Raw genomic sequence first — 27,472 nt, forward strand, 5'->3', positions numbered from 1 at the left:
ACCAGCTAAGGTGACTTAGTCATGGTGACTGCTAACATATTGATTCAGAGAAAAGCAACTCTACCTCATTTTCAGCAGAGCGCATTGGGGAGAAACAACGTTTCCTCTGAGTCCAGAAATGTATTATCCTGCTACATGGCATTTGTTTCATCATCTCAAAAATATATTTTAATTTACTGAAGATCTCTTACAAATGGGGCCCATTTCTTCTTTCCATTACTTGTCTGTCCTCCTGTTTTATACAGAATAGGCAGGAAAGAACTTACAAAACTGCAACTTGCAAAGTTTACGGTGACTTTCTGGTTTTCCTGCATTTCTTTATCATACATGGAATATGCCTTTCAGCACTTGAAGCAATCCTCTACAGCGTAATTGTCTGAAGACTGTATGTATAAGTACTGTGATCCAGAAAGCGGTGCTGGATTTGAAAAATATTATTTCATCTAAATACTGCCTACTATCTAGCAAAGGTTGCTGTTCTAAATTTTACTGCAGCATTTCTCACAGTGCTGTATCACTTGGAGAGCAGATAGGTGATGAGGAAATTTTATCATGCTACAAATTTTAATTAACATTGAGAATACAGATTAAATGGTGATTTAACTTTACATGAAATTAGATGCTTTCAGTACAAAGTTGTTTGGTTAGAATATAGTTAATAATTCAGAGATGAAGGTTGACAGGAAAAACCCCAAACAATAACAGACTACATTTCTTTTCAGTAGAAAATGATACATTGTAATGTTTACTTTCCTCCTGCACTAGAACTGGAACTGAAATGCAGTATATGAAAATATATAAGTTTCCAGCTCACAAGTGGTTAAGCCTTTTTGGCATTCCAGTGCCTCACCATCTTTACAGTAAAGAACTTCTTCCTTATATCCAACCTAAACTTCTCCTCTTCAAGTTTTAACCCATTACCCCTTGTCCTATCACTACAGTCCCTAATAAAATGTCCCTCCCCAGCATCCCTATAGCCCCCCTTCAGATACTGGAAGGCTGCTATGAGGTCTCCATGCAGCCTTCTCTTCTCCAGGCCAAACAGCCCCAACTTCCTCAGCCTGTCTTCATACAGGAGGTGCTCCAGTCCCCTGATCAATCTCGTGGCCCTCCTCTGGACTTGTTCCAACAGTTCCATGTCCTTCTGATGTTGAGGACACCAGAACTGCACACAATGCTCCAAGTGAGGTCTCAAACTCCACATGTCACAAAGTGTCACAAAGTCTCAAATGTCCACGTAACACATATACAAGGCCCACCAGGGAGGCAGCATCAGAGACAGGACTGAAAACAAGGACACTTGCAATGTAGCTCAAATGAGGACTAAAGGTTAAAGATTGAGCTTACAGGAAGCCCCAGGCCCATGAGAAGTGTCAGGGTCAGAGCCCCAGGTGAGGCTGGTTAGGGCCACTATTTATGCAGTCATGGTCCTGATATTAAATCTGCTTGTAAAGCAGCAGAGCTGTGATAAAATTGAACCATGTTTTCCATAAAATAGGCATGGATGCTGAAAGTGTTTGCTGCCTCTGAAGGCAAGTGTGTAAATCACATTGTGGGAGGCAAGTTGAAATGTGCATTTGGTTAGAGGTATTTATGTGAATTTATGTGGGTTAATAAACTTTCACGGGAAAAGCACTTAAAAGAATCAGATACAAGTTTATTCATTTTATCTGGAACACTAACTTACACAATTTTCCCATTTTTAGAGCATGTTTCTTTAATGTCTTCTATGATTGCAATTAGATCAGTATCTAGAGGAAATGTATGCAGTTAGAAATTGATTGAACCCACTATTAATAGCACTTTTTGGTTCTGTACTATATAACAAAGAGTCAGCTGAAACACAAAATGTTATTACAATTGAGCATTAATGCAAAGAGTAAAAAAAAGAGTATCATACAAGATTAACAAACCATGGATACATTATCTAACTTGGACTAATATAAGAAATAACCATGCAAAACAAGGAATTTTAGTATCAATTTTTCTTTATATTTCAGCAACAAATTATGTAACAGTTGATACTCTTAAAAAACATCATTTTTATACATTGTGCACATTTGAAAGTGTTGCTAGGTATTTTGAAAAATATACCTAAGAAAAAGTATGCTGACCATTACAAATGTTCATTAAAATGTAATGGGTTTATATTATAATGCTTTAAGATACTATTTCATACGTCCGAAGGGTTTCAATGTCTGCATGTCTGACATGAAAGCTGATTTTCCCAATGTTGTTTCATACATCTCATAAGAGTTATGGGAAATCTCTGATTCATATACTTCATGATTGGTATGGAACGATTCTCCACATTGCTTGACTATTTCTTGACCGTTGAACTACTCAGTACTCTACATTTGGTGTTTCTATGCAGAGCTATGGACTGAAGATCTATTCAATTCATATAGTTTATAACATTATTTTTACCTTATCCAGCTATTACCTTATTCTGTGGAATCATTCAACCTCTCTTGATACTACTCCTTAAGATTTTTCACAGACTGGTTTGAGTTGGAAAAGAGCTTAAAGCTCATTCAGTTCCAACCCCCTGCCACTGGAGCACAACTCTCACCTTCCACTAGAGCAGGTTGCTTCAAGCCCCGTCAAACCCAGCCTTGAACATTTCCACAGATGTGGCAGCCACAGCTTCCCTGGGCAACCTGTGCCAGTGTCTCACCACCCTCATAGTGAAGAATTTCATCCTAGTATCTAATGCAAATCTACCACCTTCTAATTTAAAGTAATTTTTGACTATTCAAAAGGCAGCAGGCCTGGCTAACAATTAGAGTGGGCCTCAAAAAAACAATTATTTTATAGGTCAAACCTCCTTACTACAACCCTGCTCCTACAAATAGCAGGGCATGTGTATTTGATTCCTTCCTTTCCAACCTTAACTATGCTATGATTCTATAAGACGTGCTGACCAACAGGCAGCTGAGGCAGTTGTTTAAAGTGTGCCTAAGCACAGAATATGTACGTTCAGTACACAGAACAGTGCATTATTCTTGATGTTTCAGACTCACAAAGTAAAACACTAAAGTACACAAATGACTCACATTCTCCACCTCTTATGCTGTTTAGGGTAACTCACTTTGGTGGGTATCAAGTTTTCTGCAAGGGCTTTCTCACTTATATCTTGTTGTCTACAGCCTTGATTAAGGGACACATTCTCAGCAGAGGCATTGAACTGTCAGTGTTTTCAACTAGAACATTTTTATGGATTAAAAATAATACTTGTGCCAATCCTACAATGAAAGTCTACATTAGATAACAAGCATAAAATAAACTGCAAACTTATACAGTTCTAATGACTTTTTTCTTAATGTGAGCTGACCATGACCATTTCCACTTCTATTTCCCGCTCCTGCCACTCAGTCTTACCTCCTAATTATTGTGAGATAACTTCTAGAAATAGCAGCCTCATTTTCAGTGCAGGAGTCCTGGCTTGCCCATCACCATCCTCTTGACAGTGACAGAATTAGTCAGTGAATTAGGCCTACAAAGGAGGCTATAAAACAGCTTGTATATGTATCTAATACAGCCTGAAGTGAAAACATTATGCTATCTGTATTGTGGTAGCTGCATATGCCACAGCAGTAACTGTTATGAAATGCATTTGTATGTAAGAACTGCCCTCCACCCATTGTGAAAATAGTCTGCAGAGCATATACAGACAATCTATTAGGTTTCTAAGCAAAAGATGAGAGTTCAGGGAAGGCCTGGAGAAGAAGAAATACCTGGAATATGTCTGAGATTTTTCAGTAATTCTCCAAGTTCAGAAAGAGAATTTTTAAGACAACGGTGTACCATATGACAGAAGAGAGATGTAAGAGTAAGGGGCTGGGTTCACAGTTCTTTATGCACTTTGTAGTGAAACAATGCTTCTTAATTGACTCTGGTAAACTGAGAGTCAGCCGTAAGATAATGCTGCTATACCATGGAAAGAAGAGAGGTTAGACTTAGCATTAACGGAGTTTGAATTTAGCCCAGGGACTAAGTAGAAAGACAGGAGATAGAAGACTGAAGGATTAGCTGCATCTATACAAAAAATAAGTCACTGCTCTTTGTCTGATTACTATCAATCTTTTCAGTACTTTATGATGAATAGTAGTAAGTTTTATACAAAGCATTCATGTTTTTCTCAGTATTCTTTCCATGTTCTTGGTACAAATGAACTTCAATTTTTGCAACTCTATTTTTAAGAGATGAAAACCGTATTTCTTTCCAGAAAGAATCATACAGACAAAAAGAGGTGCTTGATGCCATTTCATGTTCAAGTAATTTGCTGTTTCATGGCCTGTCTATTTCATTATCAGACATGTTTAAAAAGGAGGCAGTTTCATAAGTGCAAGTTGAGACAATATCAATGTATTCAGCACTAAACCTTTAACTTATAAATAGTACCAATTTATTAAAAATCTGTTATACTGCATCTAATAGTAAAAAAAACCCCAAAACAACTCCACCCCCCAAAAAAAAACCAACAACCCCAAACCCTAACCAACCAAAACCCAAACCAAAAAAAATTCTAAACTGCTGCCTTGGTAAGTCTGCAGTTTTCACAATAATCAATTAATAGAAACTGTCTAGGACTAAAATAGGGGATCTAGAATGCTTCACATTGAGCACAGGTTGGCTCCTTCATTGTATGCACACCCAGCATTTCCAAGAGTAATGGAGGCAACTGGAGGTAGAAAAAGATTGAGGCATCAAGGTCTGTCTAACCAGATACCTTTGCTCACTCATCCTGCATTCAGTAGCTGCTTCATACAGGGGCTGCTGATACACAAATTCCTCATTGGTGGGTGAGAATGAAAGGGAAAGTACCAACATCTCTCTCCCTAGATATTCTGACCACTGGAAAAAAGGAATGGCCCTGACATTGTCCATGCAGTAGGACTGGGGAGAGGGATGTTGGTACTCTCCCTTTTGTTCCCAGAATACCTGCGCATATTATTTTTTGACATAATTTTTGTCCATATTGTGTAGAAAATCTCACTGTTTGCTGATTAATTATTAAAATCACCACTCATGACAGGATACTTGACTTCTAAAGCACTTCCATCTTTGCCAGAGAAAAGCACTATATCAGTGGATGCCACTTTATCAGTTTTTTCTCACCCCTGATTCCTGTAGCACTCTACACAAGAGTTTCTACACAGAAGCTTTTTCAACCAAAGTGGTGAACATGTCAGGGAGGCCAGGAAGGATTTTCTAAACAACTTTTACCTTAGTAAAATTAGTTAAGTGCTACAACTAGTGCAGCTGCATCAACTCCTGGGATAGAGACAAACTGAGACAAACAATAAGTGCAACACTGAATTTTTGCGTCTAAGAAACAGAAGCTTGAATTTGAATATACCCTGCAAGAAAGAGGTTGTGAGTGTGTAACTGCCAGAAAGAGAAAAACAAACAAACAAACAAAAGCATTTATTGTGCCTTTTTTCCTAATACAATAAGAACTTAGGAAACATTGGAGTAATTTTCCTTTTAACTGCTGTAATTTAAAGGTAGCAACAGTGATTCTGTTTTTTATGGGGGTGGATTGTTTGTTTTTTTTCTTCTTTTTTTTTTTTTTTTACTATATTCTGGCCCTCAGTTTTACCTCTGCAAAATCCGTGCCCATCTTTTGTTTTGTGCTATATGCAGGATAACCCCTAGATGGAGACCTTAGCGCAAACACTGCTGTCCTGGTTTCTGTTAGGGTAATTTTCTTCCTAGCAGCTGGTGCAGTGTTTTGTTTTGGCTTTAGTCTGAGAACAATGTGATAACACACGGGTGTTTTAGTTGTTGCTGAGTAGCACTTATCCTAAGTCAAGGACTTAGTCTTTCATGCTCTACCAGTATGGAGTGACACAAAAAAACTGGGAGGGAGCAGAGCCAGGACATCTAACCCCAACTAGCCAAAGAGGTGTTCCATACCACAGTACATCATGCCCAGTATATAAACTGGGAAGAGCTGGCCAGGGGCTGGAGCAATTGCTGCTCGGGAATGAACTGGGCATTGATCAGCAAGTGGCGAGCAATTGTACTGTACATCACTTTTCTGTCAAGTTTTATTCCTCTCTCTCATTTTGTTATCTCCCTTTTAATTACAAATATTATTATTAGTAGTATTGTTATATTTTACTTTATTTCAATTAACAAATCACTCTTATGCCAACCCACAGGTTTTACCTTTTTCTGACTTTTCTCCCCATCCCACAGGGTAGGGAGAGTGAACTAGCAGCTGCATGGTATGTAGCTGCCAGCTGGGGTTAAACTATGACACACACACATAGTAGTTCCATAGGAATTATTGCCAGTAATACAGGTTAGTGTTCACAAACTTTGATAGGTATTTCGTTTAAGTGATAGACTAAACATATGTTGTCTATTATGATAATTATGTAAAGTGGTGATATATTTAAGCTTGAGGAAGATATTATATATAGTAACAATTACATATATATTTAAGAGAGAGTTAAACTTGTTAAACTCAGTTGAGCACTGTTAAGCTAAGTGAGAATACAGGAGATGCTTTCCCAGTTACTATTTATTCAGTATTCCATTTGAAATTATTATTGGCAAAAATAATCCAAGTAGTAAAAACGGAACCAGAAATTCCTACATGACTGAAGCAGTCAAACTCCTCCTTTCCAGCCAATGCAGAGGAATTGAGTATTGTTGCCTTGGAATAGTTATTAGAACCTGCTTTGTGGAAGGGGAACTGGGTATGATTTAATCTTAGGTGGAAAAAAGGAAGTAAACACTGCCAGTTTCCTGGGTCTGACTGTTTTTTTTTAATCATTCAACTGCATGATAAAAGCTCTCTTATCTTTTCCTTTTTTAAAAGGAAGCAGTGATCACTTACAAATATTGTGTTGAAAATTGCCACAAAGTGAAAAAAGATCAAGCCATTCACAGAAAGGCTGTGGTTCAGCTCAACCCTTAGCTGAATGCAGACATAAACTCTTCTTTCCCACAGATGCTTGTAGACATGTGTATAATAACAGCTCTTCATACTTAATAATAAAGCTGAGAACCTACAGCACTTAATGTACATCCAGAATCAGACTCAATCGGACCAGAAGGGAAAACTTCAGGGTATGGAGGGATTAAAAATTGAAAATACTGAAGTTCCTGAGTCTCTTTGAAATCTGGAATTTATCCTGTTTTCTTGGAAAATCTCTGTTACTATATTGGAAGACTGGTAACTGCAAGGATCCTTAATGTGGTTTTCATTCCCAAACCATAGACAGTATCTAAATTATTTAGAGTGGGTCAAATAGTTTTATGAAAACAAAACAACTTTTGGGGGAGTGGGTGTAATTTTTTACCCAAAACTGCAAATGTTCTGCTGAACATGCTTTTATTCAGTTTGAAAACTGCAAAAACTAAAGCACTACACCCTCTGCTGTGGTAGGGTATTTGTGACAGGTAATGCCTCGAGTGCTCTCACAGCTATCATAAGCTTTCTCATCTTCAAACTTTCTCATCTCAAACCACAGACTGAATTCTGTGTTGAGTAAAACACATAATTCTTGCAACCTGATTTTGGAAAATGAATGATCATGAAAAAGCAGTTCAACTAAAAATATCCTCTCCAAGCAGCTATGCAATAATTCTTCAGTTAATCTAAAGCCACTGACCACCATTATTTGTCCCACTGAGTTTTGAATCACATACCTGAGAGGTCTTTTTCTCCCTTGGTGTAAACAGAAACAGAATTTTCCTCCTGGTGCTTGCTTTGTATGGTTGTCTCTTCAATAAAGGATTACAAATCCAGATGGTAAACTAATTAAACTGTCTCAGGAAAATAGGAATTAAAACAAGTAGAATGCTTTTTTTGATGTTTATGTTTGCGTTATACATTTTGAACAGGCTCTTCAAATATTGTGCCAGTTATGAAATGTAACCCTGAGAGTATACATTGGTAAATGATTTCTACTCAGTTGCACTTGTTTCAAAGGCGACTTCATCACTATCTGAAAGACGCTCTGCCCCTCAGTAACTAATGATTACAGCTAAACAAATCCCAAAGGTTTGCCACAAATGCAGAACAAAGGCATAAGAATGAGAGCTGTGGTTCAAGATCTATTTTTTATACCAGCATAATTTTTTGCTTCACTGATCTATCACTAAACAACAGCTGCTGGGTAGAGGCTTGCTGCACTGTAGGAACATTACCAAATCCTTCGGTGACTGGTTGCATGTGTTTGCCTCAGGCCTTCAAAAAAGTCAGAAACTTGTGAAGAAGGACTGGCAGGTTAATGTCACCTTATTTCTGTAATAGATTTAAAGATGCCAAACACACTGGAATGACAGCTTGCAGTCAGTCTGAATTTCTAAAGGACTTATATTGTGATCTAAGCATACGTGGCAAACCTCTTTTGAAAGAGTAAGTGCTGGGAGGAAAAGTGAGTAAAAATCAAAGAATTGGAGTTTTTAGATATACTGTCCTGGAAATTAAACTTTTGCTGTATTTATAAGATGCTGTGTTGTTTTTCCCAAAAATATAAAAGCTATGGTCTAATTTCTGAATGCTTGAAATAGCCTTCCTATCACTTCCTAGGCAAAAAGAATCATAAAAATGCTAAGATACAATGTATTCATAACTGGAGAAAAAAACAGATTTTTATTATGTTAGATGCTATCAGATGTCTGTATACAGCAAGATTAAAGTAAAAGAAATAATGAGGATTGTCTAGATTTCCACTGAAACTCATTATTCTTTTCATTATATCACCTGTTTGAAGGCAATTATTAATTCTGTAGAAAATGTAAAACAAGAACTGTTATTAGTAACTGAATATTAAATTACTGTATATTACTACTCTATATAAGAGAATCTATGATTCTATGAATTATATTACTAAGTTACTTAAGGAAGATATAGGAAATTGCATTTATTTTTTTAAGAAAGTTACTGTAATGAGCTATGTAGTTCATGTGATAATAAACTACACAAATATTAACTTTACAGTAAGAATCCAAGACTAATAAAATACAGTAATTATAGATGTCATGTATCTCTGATATGATACAGGAGCTCTTACTCTTCCCTGTAAAAGTGAAGTTGTAACAGAAACAGAGAGAAGCTTTTGCAAAGGCTGTACAATAATCAGGGTTTGTTTCCCCTGCAGTACTGGAGAAGCCTATTGACAAGACTGAGGGATAAACATTTATGGATCTGTACAATGTCCCTAAAGATATCAAATAATTCTGCTCTTGATTACTTCTTTTGCTCCCACCACGTTTTTACCTTTCTTTTTGATACTGAAGGTGTTTTTCCTGTTTTTAAATATTCTTATAATTAAAGTGCATTGAGCTAATTCTGAAGGACATGTAGCATTCAGTTTTGCTTGGAGATGTATTTCACATTACTAAGTGAACAGCTAAGGTGCCTTTGATCCCATTTGCATGTATAATGGAAGGAAGTGATTGATCTCTTAAAGCCTTTTACTGTCAGAGCCATAAGAGCACTAACAGGCCTTAATGGCCCTGAACAACCAAACTCTCCATGGGCCTAAGGGCTCCACTTAAGCTCAGCCCCCTCAGTTCCTGCCTGAGCTATTCTGAGAGGTGCTGGGCTGTAGCTCAAGCTGGCAATGTGTATAGCTGACTATGGACCCTATTCATTCAGACCCTGATGGGCAGACTGGCCTCCTGGCTTGATCTTGGACTTGCCTCACCACTGTGGATCTGTCTGGTGATCACTGTACTGTGTCTTGCCGTGGTTGCTATCACTGGACCTGATCATCACCTGCACATTGATTTCTCCACTTGACCTGCCTTGTCAGAACAAACTTGCCTGATGAGCTGGAATCTGGGAAAACCCAAGTAGCCATTCCCAGGTCAGTCTTGCTCACCTTACTTTCAGAGGTGGCAGGAAAAGGCCCTGGGTGGCAAGGTCCCTTGTTTATACCTTACACCTTCCCACGCTGTAGGGAGCCTTTCCTACTTCCTGAAAGAGTTTCAGTGAATAGGTGAAAAGCAAGATCAAACTGTTCTATATTTGCACCTTGTATTCTGCAGTTCTTATACCACACACTGTAACTCCAAGTCTCTCTACCAGGGCCAGACTTGGCTGACCATTTGTGTCTGCATAATTTTTGAGAAACTGGAAGATGAAGAGCATTAACCCAACATGTTTTTGAAACATCCAAAAAGATAATTTCCCACTCTTCTTAAACCTAGTGACCTGTGAGTCAGAGCCCAAAACAGAGCAAATGAAACATTAAGGACAACCTAAAATTTGTATACTTTTTGCACTCTTTTCAGCAGATGATGAGAAAACTGCAGTGTAAACTGCACAGATTTATTCTTTAAGGCTATTTATTTTTCATAAATAAGAAGGTCTGTTGAAAGGCAACCATATGACCACTAGGTTCAAGTGGCTCCTGGATTAACTGTTCAGCTTTATTCGGTATGTGGGTAAAGAACACTATGTCAAACTACATAGAGAGTACTAATTATTTTCTTCTAACTCAGCTTCTAGTACAAGACAGTAAAGAACAGTGTCTGCTTAAATACTCAGGAGATAGAATACCAGTATCAGAATTCTTGTAAGGAAAAAGGTTTGTGAATGCTGTAGATTTTATTTGAGATACTGGAATTTATACATATGAGATAACAAGAGTTCAAAAATAAAATAAAACACACTGGAATTGCCCAAACAAGAATAGGTTTGATACAATTTCCTCAATTATTTCCAGATGTCAGAAACTCACCTTTCATCAATTTTTAGTCAGAAATCAACTTGATGACTGTTCTAAATGCAGAAAATATGATGACAATACATTTTGTTTTAAACTTTTCTTTCATAGCATTTCTCCAAGAAATTCCCATACCCGTCAGACCAAAGAACTGACCTGAAAAATCTACCTACAGAAGACACAGAAACAGAAAGAGCTGCTAACTAAAAAAAAATATCTCTAACAGAGGTAGTGAAGATCTGGCTCCAGTCACTTGTTTCACTATGGATAACTGCAATGAAGCCAGTGAGGAGATTAAAACTACCAAGTGAGAGAACACAAATCTGACAGTACCTTACATTTACTGACTCCTTCTCTTGGATGAATATAAATTGATTTGGAAACACACGAAAACCTGCAGTAGACAAAGCAATGAATGAGTAATGGGAGAACCATCCCTGTGGAGGAAGGATGCGTTTGGCAGCCTGAGTACTTCAATTTCACCATATTCTAACAAATCCAGGTTGTGTTGCTCTGAGTGACAATGTGCGCAGATGTGTAGCTCTGAAAATTAACAGTATACGAAAAACTGTGAAGTTCAAGTTGAAAGCTCAGAATATTTTGATGTTACAGTTCACCTTGTCACATGAAGCATCCCCAAAGTCTTCAGTGGTGCTTGGCATATTATAAAAAAATTATCTGCAAAAGTCAAATTTTGGTCCTGCTGTTGTCCTGATGCAAGCTTACTCCAGTCAAATAGAGCCATATCTGGGCAACAGTGCTACTCCAAATATGATTTTTGAGATACCAAAAGCTATGAGAATAAAAGATTGTGAGGATGCAGTGTATGAAGGGTTTCTTTCTCTTTTACTTATGGAGTCCCTAGGCAGAGGTTAAGACTTAGCTTCTTTTCTCAAATATAGTAGTTAGAAATATTAATTCAACTCAGATTCAATAAATGCATTCTAATTGGTATTTCCAAACTTGTTTATTCATATTCCTACAATTTCAACTTACTTAATTATCATATGAATGCTTTCAAGTCCCTATAGAACATCTGCAAGCAGTGTAAAAAGCAGTGACTACATCTCAGCAGTCATAAGCTGGAAAAGCTCCTATGACCAATCACTAAGCTATCTTTTAGAGAGTTAAAAGGAAGTAAAAAGTGCAAGAACAAGGCATAGTTTTAAAAAAACCTTTCCCCATGGCTAGGTTAACTCCATCTCTCAGACACCGCAGAATCTTGCTTTTAATGACCTGATGTTGACTATCAAAGTCAACAGATCTTCTACAACAATGCCTCTGTTTTAACTTCTTGTTCATAAACGTGTAGCACCTCCAGAAGAAATGGAAGAATGCAAAGATCATTGTTAGAATAGGTAGGAAAACAAAACTTTTTTTCTTTGAACTTTGTCAATGTCACAGTTTTCGCATTTGAGCTCTGGTAAGCTGCATATAAAATCTTAACAACGATGGCCAAAAAAGGTTTGAGGAGCAACTTGCTTAAGGCATAAAAGCTAAAAATGAAAGCTTTTCCAAATACATCAGAAACAGAAAGCCTGCCAGAGTTGGTAGGTCTGTCAGATGATCAAGGAGTGAAAAGAGAATTGAAGGTAGGTTAAAACCACAAGAGAAAAGGTAAATGGACTCTTTTTCTTTAAAAATTCTGAGTTCTGGATTTCCCTCAATTTGAAGTGTCAATAAAAGAGGTTTTTACCAAAAAAAAAAAAAAAAAGGATTGATATCCTCAAAAAAATGAGAGTACGAGAAACTATTCACCTGAAAGTTCTAAAGGAATTAAATATGAAATTGCTGAACTCCTAGAATGATGGGTTATCTATTACCTAAATCAACTTCAACAACTGAGCAGAAGGTGCCAAATGCTGCATCCATTTTTAAAATGGGATCTAGGGATAAGTTCATGAGGGCAAGTCTGACCTTTGCAACAAGTACATTTGTAGGAATCTGAATAAGAAACAAAGTTTCTAAGCAAATGAATAAATACTATACTGGCATAGAGTGAATTCAGCTTTATTGATTCGTTTAATTCCCTTATGGATTGAAGGGACAGATACATAAGGATGATCCAGAGGATTATTTTTAATAAGTTCCTTTTAACAAGATCCATTTCCGAAGGCTCAGGAGAGAACAGGTATGGCAAAGGATAAAGGAGAAATTTCTCTTAAGAACTATTGGCAATTTAAAAGATGCAATCTAGTGGATAAGAAGAAAGAGTCATTATCATAACAGGAAAGGTACCAATGGGATTATAGAAGGATTTATGCAAAGACATATCCTATCCAACATTTGTGATACAGAAGAATAACAGAATGATGAGGTAAAAAAATGTTTGCTGATCACACAGAATTAGTCAGGATATGAAATAGAGCCGTTACATGGAAAGCTGTTGAAGAACTTCACAATACTAAGGATTATAAAATAACAAATACAGTAAAATAATGATAAATGCAAAGAAATTCCAATGAAAAAGAATAAGCATCTGGAGACACATATACACACACATACACATATATATATTTACATATATACATATATTTATATGCTAGCTATTTTCACTTGGGAGACAAAACTACATTTAATTTTGGATTGTTCTTTGAAAATGTTCAAATAAGAACAAAATTAGTAAGCAGAGAATTAAAAACAACTGAAAAGAAAAAACATTATTATGCCACTACATCAATTAGTTATAATCCAACAATTTTGATCACTTTTGCTTAAAATATAAAGCAGAACTAAAAAAGAGATTAAGAGGCTGACATTATTGATAAGAGCTACGAGACAACATCTATACAAGAAATTAAATAAAGAAATGAGACTAAACCTCTTCATATGGGAAAAGAAATCCCCTAAAGGGTCTGTGATAAAGATTTATCACAACATGGGTATTTTGAAAAAACTAACATAACACAAATGGTTGAAAGAATACTCAATTCCTAAAGAGCAAAACTTCATAGCATAGCAAAATTTAAAAACCAAAACAACAGTATATTTTCTGATGCAGTCAATTATTCATCGTGTTATAAAGCACAATGGCTCTGAAGATATCACTAATTCTAGAGGTATTTCAAGCTAAAACTTTTAGAAATGACAGGCCTATGTAAAAGCAAAGATCATATTTCATCTGCCCTATGCCATAGATGTTCTGCTGGCCAGAACTACAAATGGGATCCTAAATGAAACAGACTTCTGGTTTGACACGGTCTTATCTTCATACTCCCCAAAGCTAACAAATATCAATACCACTTCAGAAGTTCATTCAAGTATACAACTAACTTTAAAATATCAAATCATTATCAAATATCAAATATCAAAACATTAAAAATCCTACTCTAATTAATACTTGTCTTAGTAAGGAAAGGTTTTCTTTTCTTTTACCAGGTTACAAGATTTGCTTGCCACTGCCTGTTTTCTCAAAATTTCCTTACAAACTGTTTGCTGGTATGTAAGTTGAAAGATACACTCTGTATTTTCACCTGGTAAAGGACTCCAAACTTCCAGATTGCTGGTACAGTACTGAAGCAGTCACTATTATGTTAGTGGCTAAAACCAGTCATTTTTTCTCACATTTTTCTGTGATAGTGTTTTATAGTGTGAGACCAGAAGAAGTGAGTGTAACCAGTTATGTGTTCCACAAAAAGGAGCTATGAAGCAGAATAACGCAGTTATCAAAACTTTCTCAGGATGATTTCCAGTTTGTTACTGAATAGAAAGTCATTAATTTCCTCTCTGCTAAAGTGTGCATAATGGTGAATTACTGAAATTGCAGAATATATGTTCACAATAATACATCCCCACTGTTTGTTCCATTCTGAATGTGAATCCTTACTCTGGAATTCTTTGAAGTGCCATTAGTGATAACATGCATGCTGTGGAGTAGGTCAGTGGGGGTTTCCCTCTAGTTTCTTTTGGGTCAGCATTCTTTGTGTTTGCGAACATTGGCGTATGTTACTCCAGAAGCAGTTTTTATAGAGTATTTGTGTTTTGCAAAGCTATTTATTAATTTCTATACTGAGGGTTTTGTTTTTTTTTCACTAGAAAGTGTATTTATGCATCATTATCTTCAATTGACATTTGCTTTTGCTAAAGTTCCCTTAATTTTTGCTATATCTAGACTGTATACAGGGAAATTTTAAAGATTTTTCTTCAAATTACAGTTCTTCAGCTCTTGTGATTGCCCTCTGGGTTTCACTACAATCACTGCAGCTGAGCATGAAATCATGCTACTGAGCAAAATATGGTGGCTTCTTCATAAAAGAATTCTTGATTACATTTCTTTTACATATTTATTTATACATTAGATAGAGGATGGAACAGAATGCCAGCCAGTGAGCTACATTCTGATTGGCAGGTGATATCCCCATACTATCGAGCAGCACCTGTGCCTACACAATATTTGCAACAAATCAAGCCTTCGACAAAAATTAATTACCCAACTTAAATGTTGGAAAGGCCAAGTGACACTGATTGGGAAATCAAAGCAAAAGCTGAAATGTTACCTGCTCCCTTCTCTAAAGGTACACAGCTTTTTCATTATTGCATTTTTTATTTCTAGTGGAGTCAGCTGTGTCTCACCCAGTCTCAGCTGCAAAGTATGTGGTACAATCTGCACATCACAATGTTGTGGTACAATTGCTTAATACTTGTTTTTTACTCCTATTCAAAGAATAGGCTTAAATTATTTTAGACATTGATTTTTGAAGAAAATCATATTAAAATTATGGCAGCAACATGATTCTCTCTTCCTAAAACTCGATACAAATCGGGTCACTTCCACTGACAGACATCTGAATACATATTTTTTCATACTAGAAGCAACTCATTTAGCTATGATTGTATCACTCACTGAACACCAGCATTTCAGATCACATTCAAATACCACAGCATTTCCTGATTTTTCTTGACACCTTGGGAGATGATGGGGAAAAAAAACCAAACTGAGTTCAGCTAATAGACAAGAAAACACGGAGGGTTTATAGTTACAGACAAATTCCTTTGTTTTAGATAGATACATAGCAACAAAAGCCTCAGAAATTTTTTGTTTCTTGTAAGTGTTCCAGCCAGGAACTCTGTATGCATACTGTGTCTCTGAAGTCCTTTTCATTTTCTTAGTAAGCATACAGTACTTCAAGACACTGCACAGACACTAGATACCCACATACTGCTGATCTGATTCGGTAGCTACTTCCATATCTAAACTACTTCAGTAAAGAACCATTCAAATCTACTGAATTTCTTTGCAGTGTCAGACTGTGTAGATCAGAATCATGTTCTGGAGAAATCTCCATCACTTCTTGCATACCCATTTCATGTATAAAACACAGTTTTTTAAAGTTTAATGAAATACCAAGCTTTTTAAATAAATAATGAGAGTGTGATATATTTTTGAATTTTTTTTTTAACATAGTTTTAATGATCTTTATAATTAGTCTTTCTGTTTTAATATTGTGACAACCCATTTCTTGCTGTTCAGTCAAAATTTTTAGAGAAATTTCCAGTCCTTGCAAAGCTTATCAACAGAAAGGCTGGGAGGGGGCAGAGGAAGGTCTAAATTCTCAGAAAAGAACAGAATATAAAAATACCATAATACATGCAGTTCAAATGAAATCTTGACAGCTGCTATTCACAAATATTGCTGACATGTTTTATATTATATTAAAATTCAGAATTACTGCATTTTCATCAGTTTCTCATTTCACAGCTGGCATTTCATGCTGTCAGCATCCTGTGATTTACAAGGCTGTATATGGTGTAAAAATGCTGTTCTAAATGGACAATTTCATAAGCAAGTTTACTAATTGATACGCTGTAGCAACTTAAAATGTAAACATACCGTGTGTTCTAAAAGTCAGAGTGTTTTATATAAGAAAACGAGCTGAACCTAATAGCTTCAGTTTCATTAAACTTTTATGAAAGTCACTAGAAAACAAAAATTTCTATGCAAATTTTAAAAGAATGGCTTAATTTGTGAAGTCACTTTTGCACTGTCAAAAATACAATGTAAAATATGTAAAAAATGGTATTGAAACTCATTACTAGCAGATATAGAAGCTGTTAACCAGGCAGACCACGGAGTCCTAATAAAGCACTGTTTTCTAATAATGTTTACACAGGATTCATTGGGATATTTTCCAAAGGGATATAAAGCAAGCACAAAATGAAAATGCTTTATTCCAGCAATGGTTTTCTAAGACCTGAGGAAATGATGGAAAGGAGGAATTTCCTGGGAATTAAGTCAATATTTTATATATTTCATCATGCTTCTCTGTTCCAGTCTTCAGAAGGAATACAGGATAAAAACTGTGCTTTGCTGTTACTTGTGACATGAGGCACGCATATCAGTAACTTGGGAAGTTTGGGTAGGCCCACAGAATTTAGTGGAATTCCTTAAGCATGATATTAGAGAGAATTAAAAAAACACACTGATCTTTCCCAAGCTGTCTCTCCCTTTTCACATAAACCACTATTAAGCAACTCAAAGTCTGGGATAAATTTGTATGACTTGTACAATGTTTTGACAACAGTAAGAAGACACATCTGAATTAAATCCTAAAATCTGAGGTATTCCACAATATTTCTTAATAGAGCTAAGAGAATCAGGTGACAGAGGGGCAAAATGATTACAAGCCTCGCTCTGTTTCCCTTTGCAAGCCTTCAACTCTATCAGTAAGAAAGAAATGGCTCTTGGCTGGGCACAGGCAATGCTTTCTACACTGACATCACTTACAGGTTTCCTACAGATATCATATTACAGACAACCACAGAGTGGGGCTCTGACAGCATCACCAGCAGCTCAGTATCCTCCTCCAGTGGCCTTCTCAGTCAAATCCCTTCTCTTCACCTACCCCTTCCCCAAATAATATATCTTATTCCCACATCAAATAATATATCTTATTCCCACATTCTTTTTGGTATGAACTTTTTTCCTAGTACAATCAAATGTGCGGCTGATTTTTTATCTAGTTTGAATTTTTTGCCATAGTCTGATGCTTACGCTTTTATAACATTAAATCTTTCAGATTTTCCTTGAAGTTTTGCTAAGGGGCATGTTTGCTTGGATACAGCTAAAGTTCAATAGCCTCTTTGTGTTCTCGGTAGGTTATATGAAAATCAGCCAGCCAGAAACCTTTTGGCTAATCTTTTTTCATGCGTGTACCATAATCCATTTACTCTTCACCTTATCTGGAGAGTTTAAAAATTTTGAATAATGTTTTCAAAAAGGTTTTCTCTTAAAATGATGAAAAATCCCATCCATCAACAACAACAAAATGTTTAAGGACCTGGATCAAACAGGTCATGATCAAAACCTGGATCTGAGCATCTGAACACCCAGAAAGTCCTAAACACGATAATTAAAATAATTCTCTCATTTGGGGTATGAGGTGAAAACTGCCACCAACAGCCACTTGCTTAAATGAAAATTTGGATTAATAAATGTCCTGCAGCTTCTCAGAAGAGTACAAGTAAGCATGTTACTCATAAAATATTCTCTGTCTTACAGAAGTTGACTTCTCCAGCTTTTAGCTATGAACAGAAATCCAAGCATCTTCTTGCAGAAGCCTCTCATGAGACTTTCAGATCACTTTTTCATACACCTCAAGCATGAATTAACTGGAATATCCTACTGTTAAGAGTCCTGAATTAGACAAGAGGAAATAGATTTTTCTTGGAGATGCTAAAAGGAGGCATTTGTATTTGTAGAATTTTTTTTTTTTTTTACAGGTCAGCATAGTTCTAATTAGACTGAACTAGGAATTAAACATCAAATAATTTTCTTCAGGGCAGGTGTTTAGGGGAACACAGATCAACACCTACATTTGTCAAAGTATACCTTGTGTATCAAGACATTTTAAAAAAACAAACAGTTGTTAGTCAACTTTTTTCAAAAATTTCTCAAGCTTTGCTGGAGGTTGTTTTTGATTAAGCACTGTTAAATTACTATCTTGGCTGGAATTTACTAATCGTGTTTACAATTATTTTATTCATGGAAGATTGTGTGTTGACATATTAGTGTAAATTGGGCTTTCAAGCAGCAAATGATAATACTTTATAATCAATAGTGCTACAGTGTACAAAAATAGGGTAAGGTTTTCATTAAATTGGAGAAGAGTGCAGTTAAGGGTATGCTAATGAGTATTGATGTTTAGATTTTATTTATCAATGTTGTTAAACTCCTCTCCACAACACTGAGCTTATTTTTTCCATATTAAAAAAAAAAAAAGAAGATATTTTGTATCTCTTGGGTTGAGTTTTAAACAGGATAAACTACCTTATGAATTAATTTATTTTGAAGAAAAAAAAAAACAAAATTTGCATCTTTTCATTAAATTATCCTTAGCTGGTATTGATTTAACCCAAGTTTAAAAGGGAGGTTTACTGAGATAGTAAATATTAACGCAATACCCAAGATAGTCAGGATTCTGTTCTAAAAGTAACATGAACCAGCATTCTTTTCTAATTGTGTGAAGATATATTCAGCCATTTCTACTTCATGTATGTATTTATGTTCTTTGCTTGAATTGCTACTGTTGTTTATCAAATCACAACAGTGGAAAAGGTGATAAGATATACAGATATGAATAAAATGACATCTGGTTCACTTACCATGGAAAACAAGCTATTCATATTCTAAAATATGACACATACATCAAAGTGACTTACAGGCTATTTTGAAACAATTTTTCTTTATTAACAACTAACAGCACAGAAATCTTTTCCTGAAAACATCACGCTGTCATACATAAGCATGACATACATGTGTATTTTGGACCAGAAAATAATGCTACTCTACATAACAAATATTTAACAGAATTCCTCTTACTAAATGAAATCTATATTTATACTTCAACTTCTTTAACAATTGCACATAAAAATTCTGTGATTTTTTTTTTTTTTGTTAAGTAACACACACCCTATAACTGGAACAATTAAGCATGACAATTATCTGTCATGACACTTTTGCTGTGGTTACCAGGGCTACCTTCAAAGAAAATATTATTCTGTAATATAAAAAAATATATCCTTCAGCTATTACATCACAGCAACATCAACAGAAAATGCTGCTGCATTCATGTGATGTATGGAAAACTACAGGTTAAAGCATCATATATCACCTATACGTGGTATCATGGTATTACGACTTTCTCAGAAAATAGAAAATTTTATACAAAATAATAGTTACCATTATGGCTCATATTGGATTATTTCTGTTTGGAAACCAAATTTAACACAAAAAAATGTCTCATGGAATTTTTTTCCTGTAGCTGTTCTTTGCCTCCTTCTCTCAGTTACTATTTGTGTTTCAGCTTGCTCTGTTCAGATGTAAAGCCTGGAGAAAGCCATGCCACTTAGCTTCTGTCTGGAGTTCTTAATCTCTTGAGAGTACATTGACACCACCTATAAGAATTCCATAGTTCTCTCATGTGATCCTATAGCATATGACAAACCAGTTGTTTGGTCTTTTTCTGCACTATTCACAAGCAACCTTGATGACTGATCATTAGACTACTGAATTGCTCTGTAAAACTGAGAGGTCACAGTTTTCTCTACCTTTCACGAGGGGAGGGCACAGAGTATTTCACGAGGTGTGAAATGAATCTCACAGTAGAACAAAAGTGGTGTTTTTCAACATTTTCATCATTTCCCTTCTAATAGGTTCTCCATTCACTGCTTCCTACAATAGAGTTTGATGCATAGAGTACCTACTATTTTGAAGTTAGGACCTTCTTTCCCTGAAGGAAAACACTCTTTTCCTACCAAAGGAAAGATGCTCTCTGCAGAAACTAGTGGCCATCTTCTGGTGCAGAAAGTACTTCAAAGGCCAAATCCTCAAGTTGCATAAAACTGCCTTCACTCAAGTCAGTAAAGAAAATTTACATGTCTGAGCACTCACCTTTCATCCTTACTTCAAAAACAACATCAGGTTTAACATTATCCAGCTAGTTTGGGTTTTGTGTGTTTTCTAAAATAATCAGAAATCTTTCCCTAAGCTTAATTATGCATATACCAGAATGTAAAAGAATTGTGGAGGACACAACGTCAACCTGGTCAGAGCTATAGATTGAGAAAGTAACCTCCAAATTTTCCCACATTTTTTCCAGAGATTTACAGTTATGAGTGGACAATTTAATCCAGACTGTTTAGACATGTATGTATTTCTGTTTAATACATAAATATCAAAGCAGAATGAATATTTTCCATGAAGAGTCATTTCAATTTTAATAGAAATTGTATTTCAAGCATAACTTTTTTTCCATTACTGACTGGCTGAACATTTCTCGGAGAAAGAGTGGCAAAAAGAGACTGTGGACTTACTATTCAAGAAGAAAGTTGTACACAATATATGTTTAGTAATTCAAAATCATTATTACCTAAATTCTGGTAAATTAATTTTAAAACAGTGCTATGCTGGCTATTCCCAAGAAAAAACCCACAATTATAGGTCTTTCATCTTGTAAGCAATGAAACATAACCATAATTTATTTTTTTTTCTAGGTAACCGTGACCATTTCCTCCCTGCATGACACCGCATTGACCCCACTGAATTTGGAGGGTCTAGCTCTGTAGATGATGTGTGCATGTTGTGGGAGGAAAGCATTATGTTCCCATACCATTGGTCAGTGAAATATGAATTAGTATCTAGACTGTTAGATAGCTTTAATCAAACAGTATTTGAGCTTTTTTACAAAAAAATGATTCCTGAATGTACACAGAATGACTTAGAGATTGTCAGAGCGCGCTCATGACAATTTTGCAAGCAGATAAAACCAGAGAAATTAAATGAATTATTTATTAGGACTCTAGTATTGGAAGTAAAAAATCGGGAGTTCTACTCTCAGCTCTACCACTGACCTTCTGTATGACCTTAGACAAATAGCTTTATCTGCTTTTGTGCCTCTTGCCACAGTATTTTTAGTGTCCTGTCTAGCTAGCTTTGATGTTTTTCAGCCTAAGCATCGTGTTTTCTTCTATGTTCATCACAGTATTAACTCCTGCCCAACTTTGTTTAGTACCTATAAGTATTACGGAAATACAAGTAGATAGTGAAAAATAGTTAAATAAGGCTAAAGGCATTAATGTAATTTAGTTGACTTTAACATCTTGTATACAACTATTCTTTACAGTAGTGCACTCTTTTGAAATGATACAGTACATATCATTATCTAGTGGAAGTTTCCATAGTGTGATTTTCAATATAATTAAGGACCAAGATTTTCCCTAAGGAAAAGGTGTGACTTGTTTCAATGCTAGTCAAGGCAAGTCTGTCATACTCTTAACCCACTGGACTAACTGTGCAATATCTGTTGTCAGATGACCCAGAGTACTTAAAGCAAGAAACAAGAAAACAACCTCAGGCTTTAATGCCTGCAGTGATACAGATAAAATCTCTGAACCAGGAAAAGTAAAGTCCCTAAGTTTACACACAGAATAGTTTATACACTGAAGTTGATGTAGGACTGTCCAGCCTGTAATCTTGTAAAGAAATACCTGAGTTCAGTGAGAATAATAATGAGCAGAACTTCAGTTCAATTTTTATTATATTTTCTGGAGAAGAATTTAATGTATTTTATGGTCTTATTTAACGTTAGAAAGGAATGTTGACTGATATTCGTCATACCTTAACAGATGTACCACAGCCACACCTCTGTTGTTATTTTCCACTGTGGCACCTGAATTTACACAAACCCCAGACATAAGATAGAAGATTACAAGAAGAAAACATCTCTTTTTTAATGATAAAACTGACATACACTGTATTTCTATTTCTGTATTGTCTTCATCAGTCTGAGCTTGTGACATATATTTTAATACATGATTTATGGTTATAAATTCATTTGCCATTCTTATTTATCATATGGTGTCACATTTTATCACAAGCACATTTAATCATCTCCTGTCTGCATACTAATGGTTACAAATACGATACCTGTGTAAACCTAGCAACCAGTGGCTGTAACTGTCTCAGACTGCAATGGTTGAATGCTTTGAAAAGTACTGATAAATAGAGAAGTTTAGACATTCTTCTATGTGTCTGTCCCACTTTAATAGCCAAGCTAAAATTCCACAACTTCTCCAAGAACTTGATTCTTTTTCCCTGCTTCCAAGATAAAATTCCATGACTTCTCCAAGAACTTGATTCTTTTTCCCTGCTGAAAAAAATCTTTTGTATGTAGTTGTCTGTCCTCATAACAGCGTTAGTGCATAAAATTAAATATGTATAAACATTTTAAGAATTGTTACGTGAATGGCAAAGATTAAAAGCCTACTGATTTTAAAAGAGAAGCAGGATCAGACAGAAGAAAGAGCAATATATATCCAAATATAGGATAATTAAAATGTTTATTATGTTCACTTTATATTTGTTGCATGAATTCTGCAATCCAGTGAACGTGAGCACATACTTAATTTTAGGATAACATTTGCAAGGCACAACTGAAAATCTTCAGATATTAACATTTAAATACAACATATCAGTCTTTTCAATATTTTTTTTTTGAGGAAAGCAATCCTCACTATTATTTGTTCCACGTCTTTAACTTAGACCTTTCGCAAATATGTGTTTCAGAAATCGCAGCATCAACATTTCAATTTCTGTATTTTAGAAGAAAATGGGCTGCAGTCATAACAATTTTAAGAGGGGAAAAAAAACACAACCAACTGCACAAGAAAACATTATGTAAAAATGAATGCACATCTACCTGGCTTGAAGTACTGCAGCAAACATCATTCTCATGTCAGACAATTCTTCAACCTCATGGTACCTGCTAAGGTCTACTTAACTACACTTGTGATAACCTATTTAAAGCTGTCAATGCCAATTGCCTTATCTTCGTAGACTGAAACTACAAGAACTAGGCTTGTGAGTATTAGGTTTTTGTACTTTTAATTGAATGTGCATTCTGTCCCAAGAAATATATATTATACTCTGTAAGAGTATATGTGTGTGTATATATATATATATATATATATATCTATCTTATCTAAATGCTCTATAAGAGACAATTTGTGCAGCTGACAAGCCAAAAATCAGTCATGTGGTATAGAGTTTCCTGAAAAACAATAGAAACAAATGTTTCACATTATGGAGAAGAAAAGAATGCAGTGCATATTTGTGACAAGGCAAAGATTAAAGTGAATTACGCATGTGACAGATCAAAACTGCTAGGTTATGATTTTTATCTTAATCTCCAAAATAGAAGTCTTTCAAAATACCTCATAAATACAAGTGCAGGAAGTGCACATTCTCAGGGCATGCAGACGACAGGTAAATGCCTATTTGCTGTTATCAAAGTTGACAAAGTGCACAAAGTTCAGCTGTGCGTAGGCAAAATTCTAACTGAAAGTAGATAGTGGTGCCAAAATCCTGACTTCAAATTGCAAGAAATTAAGTGTCCTGTATGTTGAAAAGTATTGTAAGATCATGTTAGAGTGAGTTCTACAAAGTACATCTGCTGATCTCTGCGTGTAGTGAGGTTGAAGAACATTTTGCTACATATTGATCTTTATAAACCATTATAATTAATCATTACAAATGTAACTGCACATCAAGCTACAAAGCGAATATACATTCATTGCACTGCTTACTATTGTTTAGTACAAGTTTTTGGTTACAAAGATAAACCTCAATCTTCAAATACGTCAGTCATGTGGTGAGAAAACCCATATACTAAGGCAGAAAATTTCTGTAAAGGAAAATGGGTTCTGAATATGAACAGATCTATTTTCTTTACCAGGAAAGCAAAAGCAAAATAGAGAAAATGCTGTAATAGCATCATCTGAATTCAGGTAGATTAACATGGTTTTGTTTTCCAGAGGGATAAACTTTTGCGATTGTAATCAGCCATATACTCTATCTGTCTTGGAAAAGTCCGCTTCCCAAGTAGTTGTTCATAATTCACTGGACCGCAGATCAGTTTTTGAGACCTTCGCCGTGACAAGCATTTGCTTTGTTTACCCAAATAGATGGAACTGATTAACTAAAATATTTTCTTGTCAAATAATTCCTATAGTTTTTCTGTACAATCTCCATTTCTTTAGTGTTTTGAAAAAAATGAAGGCTCAAGCTAAACACGTGATACTCCACCATAAGTCTCACCAGTGACATACAATATGCTAAAAAGCAAGTTTGTACTACTTACAACTCTCCTGCATGCAACTGCAATTAACTAATAGCAACAGTGGACTGTCATTTTCTATAATAACTAGCCAGAGACAGTGTCGTGGTTTAAACCCAGTCAGGTAATTCGTTCGCTCACTTCCCCCCCTTTCTTGCCCTCCCCCTGCTCCCGGAGGGACGGAGAGGAGAATCGAAAAGAATGCAACTCCCACGGGTTGAGATAAGAACAGTTTAGTAACTAAGGTATAACACAAATCACTACTGCTACCACCAATGATAATAATGATAAAGGAAATAACAAGGGAAGAGAATACATCACCTCACCACCAGCCGACCGATAACTCGCCCCCCAAGCCCGACCAAGCTCTGACCGATACCTCCTCCAACCCTGCAGTCTCCCAGCCCTTCCGGCTAACTCCCAGTTACCTCCTGGGCATGACGTGCTGTGGTATGGAATACCTCTTTGGTCAGTTTGGGTCAGGTGTCCTGTCTCTGCTTCCTCCCAGCTTCCCCTCCTCCCTGGCAGAGCATGAGGCTCACAAAGTCCTTGGCCAAACCAAAACATCCTTGTTATCAGCTCTGTTCCCGAGCTGAAAGTCAAAACACTGCACTGCACCAGCTACCAAGAAGGAGAAACATGACTGCTACTGCTGAACCCAGGACAGACAGGGAAATAAGTATACTCAAAATTCTTGGTTTCATCTCAGTTTCTAAACAAGTTTGGAGTGAAAGGTCTTTTTGTGTTGATATCACCAGGGCCCTAAAAATGATCCAGCTTGACCCAATTGCAACATCAATAACATACAATCTTCCAAAGCCAGGCAACTCTGCCAACAGTGAGGGCTTTCAACCCAAGGGATACTTCATCCACCAAAGATCATGTGCTGGATTTAAAATATTTGGCACTTTTAAAAGAAAAAAATTGTCACTTTCTTTCCTATGATAAAACAAAACATCCCATAATAATTTTTCTCTTTGGAAGTTACTTCACTGTGTTGTTAATTGTCTAATATGAAGGGAGTTTCAGATTGCAGGGGTTTGTCCTCTAGAAGAATATTAATGCAAAAATATTGCCTCATGCTTTGGAGGTTTAGAGTTATAATCAACTGAAAACAGAACTTTCATGCAAAAGCTGGCATCTATAACAAACAGCATCAATACCAACTCTACCTTTAAGACTCATGTCAATTTGACTAATGCACAATAATTAAAAGACCTTTTTTTATTATTATTATGTGGAAGCTTTTTTCACTGTTTGAAAGTGTGAGAGGTCACTTTTGTCACATTGTTCTTGAAGAAAAATTGAACTTTTTAATTATGCATGATTCATAATGTGCTACTCATATCTGTCTTTATTTGTATTACTTCTTTGGGATTCCTCAGTGTCAGTGATGCATAGATATTTGAATTCAGAATAAAAGGCATAAAGACTAATCTCAGTTTTTACCATATCTGAGTTTATTCGTGTTTGCATAATGAAGGAGGCTGCTCATGATGAATCATGTATCACAGCTACTATCTACACTAAATATGGAGGAAAGATAACTGACAGTTTTAGCAAAGGTTGTTTGATATTATTTAACAATTCCTGACTTCTAAAAATCATTCTACAGTATCATTTAAGAAACATATATTACAGTTTGGAGTAAATATAAGATAAACAACACCACCCTCTCCCCTCAAGGCCCATAAGTGAGTTTCCTCCAAGATACCTTTTGTATACTACATTATTGCACCATAGAGCATCCTCAGGAAGAAACTTATCTCATTGCTGAGAAAAGCACTTTTGTGATATCTGCTTTTACTTAAACTAGTTACACTTAGCTTCACAAGTGTCCATGGTAAATGTTGCTACCGTTTCCTGTAAGAAATTAATTTGCAATAAGTGGAAGTTTTAAGATGAAAAATGTCTTGAATAGCATATGCATTTCAGAGTTAGACAATTCTTGACCAGCACCCTTATTTCTTTTTACCTATCTGATCTCTCCAGTCCCCTCGAAGCTTATTCCATCCTTCAGTTCTTAAGCCAACTCTAATTAGCCATCACTCTTACAGTGCTATGGATCAAGTGATTTCACTTAAGTTACTCCAAATTTGATTGGGTATAGAGGATACTTGGAATGGCTGCAAAAGTCTGCAGAATTTCATGTCTGTGAAGAGGCAGCAACAGTGGGAATGTGTCAGGTGGTGAGATGACCAGATGATGAATCAAGAGTCTCTGATCACAGTTCAGTCATGCAAAACAGCTATAGAGAATATGCAATGCTTAATTGAAAACTAGTTCCTGCACTGAAAACTCTTCTGCTGCCTCTTTCATTCACTGACAGATTGGTATTTTTTGCCTTCCTAACCTGATTACTACTACAGTGTGTAGACTGTCAGAACAACCTCACTGCGTACACCTCTTTGTTACATGTTTGGCTGACCTCTGAGGAATAATGCTTCTGAATTATTCTATCTCTCCTACTGCAAATAGGACATATTTCACTGGAGATGCTCAGGTGCTGTGGTTTAGCTGCAGTCAGCAAATAAGTACCATGCAGCTGCTCGCTCGCCCAATGCCCCCACACACAGGGGGATGGGGAGGAGAATCAGAAAAAAAAGGTAAAACCCATGGGTTTTAAGGACAGCTTAATAATTGAAATAAAGTACAATATAATAC

Source organism: Pezoporus flaviventris, unplaced genomic scaffold (genome assembly GCF_033815535.1).
Source record: "Pezoporus flaviventris isolate CSIRO_AGI_PZ_B2104156 unplaced genomic scaffold, CSIRO_AGI_Pfla_v1 ptg000027l, whole genome shotgun sequence".
In the NCBI taxonomy this organism is placed as follows: domain Eukaryota; kingdom Metazoa; phylum Chordata; class Aves; order Psittaciformes; family Psittacidae; genus Pezoporus; species Pezoporus flaviventris.